The sequence below is a fragment of the Palaemon carinicauda genome, chromosome 4 (genome assembly GCF_036898095.1).
Source record: "Palaemon carinicauda isolate YSFRI2023 chromosome 4, ASM3689809v2, whole genome shotgun sequence".
NCBI lineage: Eukaryota > Metazoa > Arthropoda > Malacostraca > Decapoda > Palaemonidae > Palaemon > Palaemon carinicauda.
Window position 1 is genome coordinate 126587101 of NC_090728.1, and position 10000 is coordinate 126597100.

A 10000-nucleotide genomic window follows, 5' to 3' on the forward strand; every position below is an offset into this window, starting at 1 on the left:
CACCCTAGCAGTACCAGCTGAACTCGGTTGAGTCCCCTGTCAGGCTGGGAGGAACGTAGAGAGTAAAGGTCCCTTTTTGTTTTGTTTCATTTGTTGATGTCGGCTACCCCCCAAAATTGGGGGAAGTGCCTTGGTATATGTATGTATGTATGTATTATTTTGATTAGACGAGCTATAACCGAGGTTGGAGATGCAGAAAGATACAACCCCAATGATTCAAGCAAAGAGAGCAGCCCAGTAAGGAAAGACAATAAGAAAATAGCAAATAGACTATATATAAAAATATGAAAAATCATAAAACATTATAATATCCGGAAACTACCTTGAAATAGATCAGCAATTTACAACTATCCAGTGGTAACACATAACGCTAAAAGCACGAATGATAATGATAATAGAGAAATAACCTGATCAATATTCCTTTTCCTCAATAGTCAGTCTCTTTTTACCACATATGAACACCAAGAATGATAACCAAATTGGATAGGCAGACGAAACTTGCACTCCTCTTCTGTTTTTCTGGTAGTTACATTAGACTCCTTTTCTACCTTAAGAGGGGATGGTACCAAAATGTGATAAAATTCCGGTTTCCCTGGAAGCCTCCTATGGGCAAGATACTGAGGACAAGAACAACCCCCCCCCCCCGCACACACACTCCCATCATTTGATCCTTCCTATGATATACTGTTTCAAAATAAAGGCTGACGGAACTTATGAGTAGTAGACCAGAAAGGATTCCCAACCTACCAAATGAGTTGTTATCTAACTCCATCTTCCAAAGATAGGTAGTGTCTCTGTATATATTGTGTGTGTGTATTTGAGTGTTGGCAAGTGTCTATGCCATGTCTGTAATCAATTTATGTTTATACTTCATTTCAACAATGAAGAGAGTTTCAGATATAGCAGGAGTATGTATGTCAAAGAAAAAAATTAGAGAATGAACTGAATCTCCATCCAGCGTAATCCCAGTAATCTTGTAAAGCGGATTGGATATATTTCGAAATGGGATATTTAACCCGGTTGCTTCGCTGGCATAATCGGAAATGGCGATAAGGTTTATAGACACGTGTAAAAGTATATGATATTTGTTATCATACATAATGCTGAGGAAGCAAGGGTTCTTTTTCAAGAATTTTTGCTTTTACCGGAAAGGACTTGCTATTACGTTCTGTATTTGTTTTTTTTCTTGTGCGGGGTGAGGGGAAATAGGAAAAAGTAATTATAATACTTTATCTTTTGAATTTGTACGTTCTATTCGTTTTTTTTTTTTTTTGACTTAAAAACGAAACATATTTACTTTCATGTTACAACAACTGTACATATTATCAGATAACCTAATATATAGGAATAATATATAAACATTATATAAGCATATATGTTCAAACAAACAAACATACACGCACACACACACGCACACACACACACACACACATATATATATATATATATATATATATATATATATATATATATATATATATATATATATATATATATATATATATGTGTGTGTGTGTGTGTGTGTGTGTGTGTACGTGTGTGTTTGTTTGTTTCTTTGTGCATATGTGCTTAAATAATGTTTATATATAATTCATATATATTAGGTTCCCTCTCTCTCTCTCTCTCTCTCTCTCTCTCTCTCTCTCTCTCTCTCTCTCTCTCTCTCTCTCTCTTTATATATATATATTTTTGGGTGAGATGGCCATGTCGTCCTGATGGAAGTTCCTTTAGGGTAGCTTCCTAGGGTATATTACAACTACGGCGATATTCCCAGAGAATTTACCTTAAGGTACCCAGAATTCTAACTCCTGGAGCGAATATCCCTCATGAAAGGGATATCGCGACATATCAGAGGACGTATTCTTGACACGCCACATGGCAATCTGCACCCCAAACAGAGATTACGTATCGAGGGGTCAATTGGCAAGAAACGAAAACGGGAAAGAAATAGGGGGAGCCGCTCCCAAGGCTCCCTATTCTCCAGTTCCGTAAGCGTGCCTGGCGCCAATCCTGGCGCCATCTGTATTCCTTTTTGCGTAGCTTAACAACTCAGTGTTTTTTTCCTGTGTTTCTCGCAAATCTTGGATTTATTCAGTTTTTTATGGCTTCTCCAACTTCGTCCGCCTCTGATAAGTTGAGTACCATTTCTTTTATGTATAAATGTAGGCTCTTGGTAAATTTTTATGTGATTAATAGTATTAATCTTTGTTGCAAGAGCCGTTGCCTACCGGAGGCGTCATGGACGCTGTCGCTCGCTAGGTATGAGTTTTAGTTAGCCAGAGCGACATTCCCGGTTGTTTTGCTTTAATAAATTTTAGCTATTTGGCGTTACATAGGATTTCCTTTCGTGCTTTAGTATTATTTTGGCGAAGTATTCGCCAACTCTGGCCTACGCTAGGCCATGTAGCCTAGTCGTTTGGTCCTAGTACTTCATGCATGATTTTGGTTTTTCCGAGTGTATTAAAATTTTATTGAAGCTTAAGGCTGTTTTTTATACATTTAAGATTATGTTGAATATTTCCAAGATAGTATACGAGTGAGTTTCGGTGATTTAGGTAATCGATTCTCTTGGTGCCTAGGCTAAGTTGCTTATGGAGCCTTAGTATACTTTCTCATACTCCCCGGTTGCTGTCTTTTCTTCGGAGAAGGTATGCAATCACTTTCCCTCTGTTTAAGCCTTGGGCTTATCCCTAAGTGGTTTATCTGAATTAACTTTCGATAAAACTATACTGGGGTGTCACTGTACCTTCCTGTTCCAGTAAGTCTGGTTTCAGAGAGGGACAGAACAACAGAGTTTTTAGTCTGAGTCTGTGTTTGTCTGGCTTGGGGTAGAGTCTCCCTCGCTGGCCTGACACAGACATAGGAGGCTTAGCCTCCTTAGGTCACTACCGAAGGTTTCTGTACGAGATGATTCCTTCTTTTGTGATCTAGCAGACTAGTCCTTGTTGCTGTTCTCGGGGGAGGATAAGATTCTTTCCCTGGGAGTAGCAACACCTTCCTTGCTTTGGTTCTTTGGGAGCTGGCAAGTATTGCTGGCCTCCCTCCTTGGATCTCCCTTAGGCTAAGATGAGTTTTCTTAGCTGCGGGTGATCCTTCACTAAAGCAATGTTGGTAGGACCTTTTTTTGTCCCTTCCCCCTCTATCTCCGTAATGGCCTAGCCATTACAGTACTGTACGTCATTCTACATCTGGACCTAGGATAGGTTAGGATGTGGAATTGACTCAGTCCCTTGCCGGCCGGCAAGGGTCTTCTGCTTTGAGTGCTGCCCGGACCTCCCTTGGTCCCTCATCCATGCCTGCCTTAAGAGCCAGACGGCATTGGTCAGGAAGCCTGAATTAGATTCTCCCCTTCCTTATATGCACTCTTTCGGATTGCCGGGCTTGGAGGTAGTGTACGCTCTTATCCCGGCATCCATTCTGTTTTCTTCTAGTGCTGTACCCGACCCGGCTGCCGGCTTATGAGGCGGGCAGCCGGGCAGTCGTAGTCCTCTGGTTCTTTTGCTGCCGGCCGGCATCGGTTGTTTACCTTTGCCGGCCGGCTAATGTCAGCCCTTGTCTGCCAGTCGCCAAGAGTGTGGCCGGCAGCCGGGTACTACCTTGTGTAGTTGCCGGTCGGCAATCATTGCCGGCCGACATTGGCTGTTGCTGGCCGGCAGTTACTGCCGGCCGGCACATGCATTTCAACCAGCGTTCTGCCGCCTTATAGCTGTTAAGTAGTATACTTTAAAGCTAGTTATGGTGTGTGCCGGCCGGCAATTGCCGGCCGGCACATAACCTTCTATACTGTACCAGTATTCTTCAGTATAACATATACTGTAAAAAGAAAACTATAGTATAGTTTTGGTACAGCACTGTGTGTTCTAACACTTTTGTGTTGTCTTGCACAGCCCTTTGCTGTTGCCTTATAGATAAGAAAGTGAGTTCTTTCTTGTCTATTATCCAGGATTTTAAAATCATTGCTTAGGTGTGAGCTACACCTGTTTCCTCTGGAAACTTTTCATTGGTTATTCTAGAAGAGATTAACCATACGATTTTATTATTTGGAAGGCTGCAACAATTGGTTGTGGAGGAAACACAAATGTGTGTCTTTCCTTTCTGAATTGTTTTGCTAAACTGTGCATATTCAGTGATACGTAGTTCACTTGATACTCATGGAAATTTCTTCTCTTTACAGGAGGACCCTCCGAAGTGCGGAAGTGTTTTCTGCAACGTCCGCAGTAAGAACCTCTGCGGACATGAGTTTTATAGGAGGCACGCAGTATGCGCTGTCTCCAAGGGTGATCTCCAGTATTGGGACACTCAGGTATGTACTGTGTGCACTAACCTGATTACTGAGGCCTTTGTTTCCCCTAGGACGGCGGAATCAAGGGATATAGCAAGGGAGAAGCTTCGTACCTGGGTAAGGGGCTTCCAGAAGAACACCTCTGGACCTTATCTTCCAAGTGAGAAGATGAGGGCGTATCTTTTCCCTAAGGCATCAGCTGATGCAGTGATTCCCCAGCCTTAAGAGGAGATCCCCCAAGTTCAGACCCAGGTGGATGCTGAAGTCGCGGTCGCTTTGCAAGACATCCAGTTGGATGACAGAATGTCTGATGTGGACGAACATCTGGAGGAAGACCTCCTGGCGGGAGGCCAGGATGAAGCTCAAGCCCCAGACATTGTAGAGGAAGAGGCCGACGAGGTGTCGGCTACTCCGTTTCAGATCCCGGAGCCTATTCCCTCAACATCGTCCGCTCTCCCAGTAGAGCTGGGACAGGCCCTCTCCTCCATTGTTGGAATGATCCAACAAATGCAGAAGGAGAATCAGGAGAAGGCGGCTGCTATGGAACTGCGGATGCAGAGCCTTGCAGCATCACATGGGCCCCGGAAAAGGCTCAACGTGAAAGACCTTCCCTTGTGCTCAGATGTTAACCCATGGAGGTATGCTGAGCACATGCCGATGACGACTGGAAAGATCGTCATCTCGGATAAGTTGGGTTCAGTTCCCCTAGAGGAGGTGGAATTCTGGCCCAGCAAGGGGTCATATCCGGACTGTTATGTCCGGCTGAGGATGGAACCAGCTTCAAAGGAGGAGACAGAGCCGAAGGAGATCATAGTGATGGACCACGCTAAGGCTCAAGCTTTGCTTTCATCCTCGATGAAAGAGAGGGGCTTCTCGAACTCAAAGGTAGCTGCATTGAGTAAGAAGCTCCCTTCCTCTGTGTCCTCTCCTGCTAGAGCCTTCCCCTTTTTACAGAAAGGGTTTGCGGCTGTACTAAAAGCAGTCGAGGCCGGCAAGCCTTGCCCCTCCCTGGAGGAGTGTAAACCCTTGTCGCTGGCCCTGCCTATGGACCACAAAGACTGGAAGGGCGTCCATCTTACGTTCTCAGTTGGGAAGTTGGAGGCTGATATTGCCGGACGTCAGTTCGGCGAGGACCTCCCTAAGCTGTCTGACTTTCTTTTGCGGAGAGAGCTCGAGACAAAAGAAAGACTGGCTGCCTCAATGTCTTCAGACTACTCTTGAGACGATGGCAAGTGACCCCAAGGTCCATGAAATGTTCATGGTAGTGGCCAAGACTCATCTGGCCAAAGTGACGAAGGATCTTTATAGCTTCGTCAGGGCGAGGAGACCTTGTAGGGAGTTCGTGTTCACATCGGCTATGGTAAGGCACGAGCCAAGGAAACTAATCTCCTCCAACATTTGGGGCAAGGACCTTTTCCCTACCGAATTGGTCAAAGAAGTTGTTGATAAGGCCGCCTTGGAGAATAGAAACCTTCTCCAGAAGTGGGGCCTGGCTATCAAAAGAAAGTCTTCCCCAGATGAGGGTCCTCAACCAAAGAGGAAGACTATGAGGACTAGGCTACCGTCCCGGCCAGCCAAGCCTCTTAGACAGCAACAGCAACTGCAATTGCCATTGCCTTAAGTGCCCCAGAAGGTGGTACAAACCCCGACTACATTCCAGTGGGTACCCCAGGCTGTGTCGCCACAGTCCACGGCATTCACCCCAACGTTCGAAGGGCAGTCTACTTCCTTTCGAGCAAAGCCTAGATGAGCAGCCAGAGGCTCGTCTAGGCGCCCCTCAAGGGGAAGGGGATTCAGGGGTGGTCGCGGTCAGGGAGGCAAGACCTCAGGACGGCAGTCCAAGTGAGATGATGCCGGTAGGAGGGAGACTTCAGAATTTTCGGGATCGGTGGACCTTCGATCCCTGGGCCCACAGCCTACTCAAGAACGGACTGGGCTGGAGCTGGTACAGCACTCCACCCCCGTGCCCTCGGTTTTTCCAACACTCCACCCCCGTTCTGGAGGAGTACGTTCAAGAACTGTTGGAGAAAAAAGGTAATCCGAAGGGTGAAGTCCATCAAATTCCAAGGGAGGCTGTTTTGTGTTCCCAAGAAAGACTCGGAAAAGCTCAGAGTCATTCTGGACTTGTCGCCACTCAAAAAGTTCATAGTGAATTGCAAATTCAAGATGCTAACACTGCAACACATAAGGACCTTACTGCCCAAGAGGGCATATTCCATCTCTATAGACTTGTCAGACGCCTATTGGCACGTTCCAATCAACCGTCGACTCTCCCCCTACCTAGGGTTCAGGCTACAACGAAGACTATACGCCTTAAGAGCCATGCCATTCGGGCTAAATATAGCCCCAAGGATTTTCACGAAGCTTGCGAGCATAGCTCTCAAACAATTACGCCTAAAGGGAATTCAGGTAGTAGCCTACCTGGACGACTGGCTGGTGTGGGCAGCATCCGAGACAGAATGCTTGCAAGCTTCCAGTCAAGTGATCCAGTTCCTAGAGTATCTAGGCTTCAAGATCAACAGAAAAAAATCTCGACTTTCTCCATCTCAAAAGTTCCAGTGGCTGGGAATCCACTGGGACCTAATGTCACACCGTTTCTCCATCCCGGCGAAGAAAAGGAAGGAGATAGCGGGTTCTGTCAAGAGACTTCTAGATTCCGAAAGGATATCAAGACGCGAACAGGAGAGGGTCCTGGGCTCTCTCCAGTTTGCTTCGGTGACAGACCCAGTGCTAAGAGCACAGCTAAAGGATGCAACCGGAGTTTGGAGAAGTTATGCATCAAACGCGCGAAGAGATCTGAGAAGACCAGTTCCGCTTCGGCTACGTACTCTTCTCAGGCCTTGGTCCCAAGCCAGACATCTAAAGAATTCGGTTCTTCTTCAGTCACCTCCCCCGTCGGTGACGATTCACTCAGACGCCTCGAAGGAGGGATGGGGAGGTCACTTTCATCGGAAAAAAGTCCAGGGGACTTGGTCCAAGCTATTCAAGACCTTTCACATAAACTTTCTAGAAGCTATGGCAGTGCTCCTTACCTTAAAGAAAGTCTCCCCGCATCACTTGATCCACATAAGGTTGGTGATGGACAGCGAGGTAGTTGTGAGATGCTTGAATCGACAAGGATCGAGGTCACCACCTCTCAACCAGGTGATGTTGGCCATCTTCCGATTGGCGGAAAAGAAGAAGTGGTACCTGTCGGCAGTTCACCTTCAAGGAGTCCGCAATGTGACAGCGGACGCTCTATCCAGGTTCACACCGATAGAGTCGGAATGGTGCTTAGACGCAGGATCATTCTCCTTCATTCTGAATCAAGTCCCAGAACTGCAGATAGACCTCTTTGCGACGAAAGACAACAAGAAGTTGCCCCTGTACGTGTCCCCGTACGAGGACCCCTTAGCGGAAGCAGTGGACGCGATGTCCCTCGACTGGAACAGATGGTCCAGGATTTATCTGTTCCCTCCTCACAACCTTCTGTTGAGGGTCCTCAACAAACTGAGATCCTTCAAGGGGGTAGCGGCAATAGTGGCCCACAAGTGGCCGAACAGCGTGTGGTTCCCCCTGGCTTTGGAACTACGGCTGAAGGTTGTACCGCTACCAGATCCAGTTTTGACCCAGCGAGTCCAGAAGTCGACTGTCTGCGCTTCATTACAGAAAACCCGGACCCTGCAGCTCATGATTTTCTTTCCCTAGTGGTGAGAAAGCGTTTCGGGATTTCGAAAGCCAGCATAGACTTCCTAGAGGAATATAAGTGCAAATCTACTAGAAGGCAATATGAGTCATCTTGGAGAAAATGGGTGGCCTTTGTCAAGGCGAAGAATCCGCAGGAGATCTCGACAGACTTCTGCTTATCTTTCTTCATCCACCTCCATGGTCAAGGGTTGGCAGCTAACACGATTTCGGCGTGTAAGTCTGCGTTGACAAGACCCATTCTATATGCCTTCCAGGTCGACCTAGGTAACGAGATTTTTAATAAAGTTCCGAAAGCCTGCGCTAGGCTCAGACCTTCAGCACCTCCAAAGGCCATTTCATGGTCTTTTATACAAAGTTCTTCATTTCGCTTCTCTCTTGAGCAATGAAGAGTGTGCGTTAAAGGATTTGACACAAAAAGTTATTTTCCTATTTGCACTCGCGTCCGGGGCCAGGGTTAGTGAGATTGTAGCCCTCTCGAGAGAGGCAGGTCGTGTTCAGTTCCTGGATGGGGGAGAACTGAACCTGTTTCTGGATCCTACGTTTCTCGCCAAGAATGAGTTACCCACCAACAGGTGAGGTCCCTGGAGAATCTGCCCTCTGAAAGAAGATGCATCTCTATGTCCAGTAGAATGCCTAAAGGTCTATCTTCGTAGAACTTCAGACTTCAAGGGTGGTCAACTATTCAGGGGAGAAACATCAGGCTCATATTTATCTCTGAATCAACTCAGAGCGAAATCATATTTTATTCGCAGAGCGGATCCTGACAGTACACCCGCAGGTCACGATCCGAGGAAAGTTGCCTCATCCTTAAATTTCTTTAATTGTATGGATTTTGAACATCTCCGTTCATACACTGGCTGGAAGTCTTTCAGTGTGTTCTTTCGCCACTATGCGAAGCAAGTAGAGGAACTAAAGAGATCTGTGGTAGCAGTGGGTCGCGTCGTTAACCCTACTGTTTAACTCTGCGAGGAACAGTGGTTTTAATTGGGACGATTAATTCCCGGGTAAGTGTGTAGTTACATACTGTACTACAAATTAAGTGAGGGCACTGAGTTGCCCACGTAGACTTTTCCATTTCCAAAGGTGAACCTAGCATAAGTGCAGATATGTGTGCCGAGCGTTTCTAACGCTAATGTGATTGATTTGTAATACAGACTTTTATGACTTTGAAACCTCGGTATTTTAAAAGTGGCATTAATGTTTTTTTCTTTCAGATAAACAAGTTCTGTTTACTATCATACTTATGCTTAAAGTTTTGGGTTATCCTCTTCTTATATATATATATATATATATATATATATATATATATATATATATATATATATATATATATATATATATATATATATATATATATATATATATATATATATATATATATATACATATATATATATAATTGTTGTTAACCTGTCTATTTATCGTCTGTCAATAAACTTGTTCTTGAGAACCTTGCGTCTCCTTCACCTGTGTCAATTTATTGGTATAATTGAGCATTCATTCTATGTACTTTATCTGGGATAATTCTAATAGAATTGTTCCTTTATGCAAGCTATGTTGCATTGGTTTATGCTTTCCCTTAACGGGAGGACTCCATCCCATAAGGGGACGGTGGCGGTTTTACAAGTTTCCTCCTATGCGGATATAAACCTTTGTCCAATACAAGTATTGTGCGGAGAACTGGTCGATATTTCATATTGACGCAGTGGTTCTTTACAAACTATGCTTTACTTAATATAGGGTGAGACCACTATATTAGCTTGCCTGGTATTCATACATAGGTATATGTACTCTTCGAGACTTTTCCAGAGTCTAGTAGGACTCTTCCCTGTAGGGGGCAGGAAGCTCTAACATGGTTTATAGTTAGTTGAAAAGATGTATAACGGTAACATCTTAGGTCTCTAGGTCTAGTCGACCGGGGAAAAATTACCTCCATGGAGTACGGCACATTCTGAGAATCCACAGATACAGTAATGCTCTGGTATACTTCCATCAGGACGACATGGCTTGAGCCCAAAAAACGGATTTTGA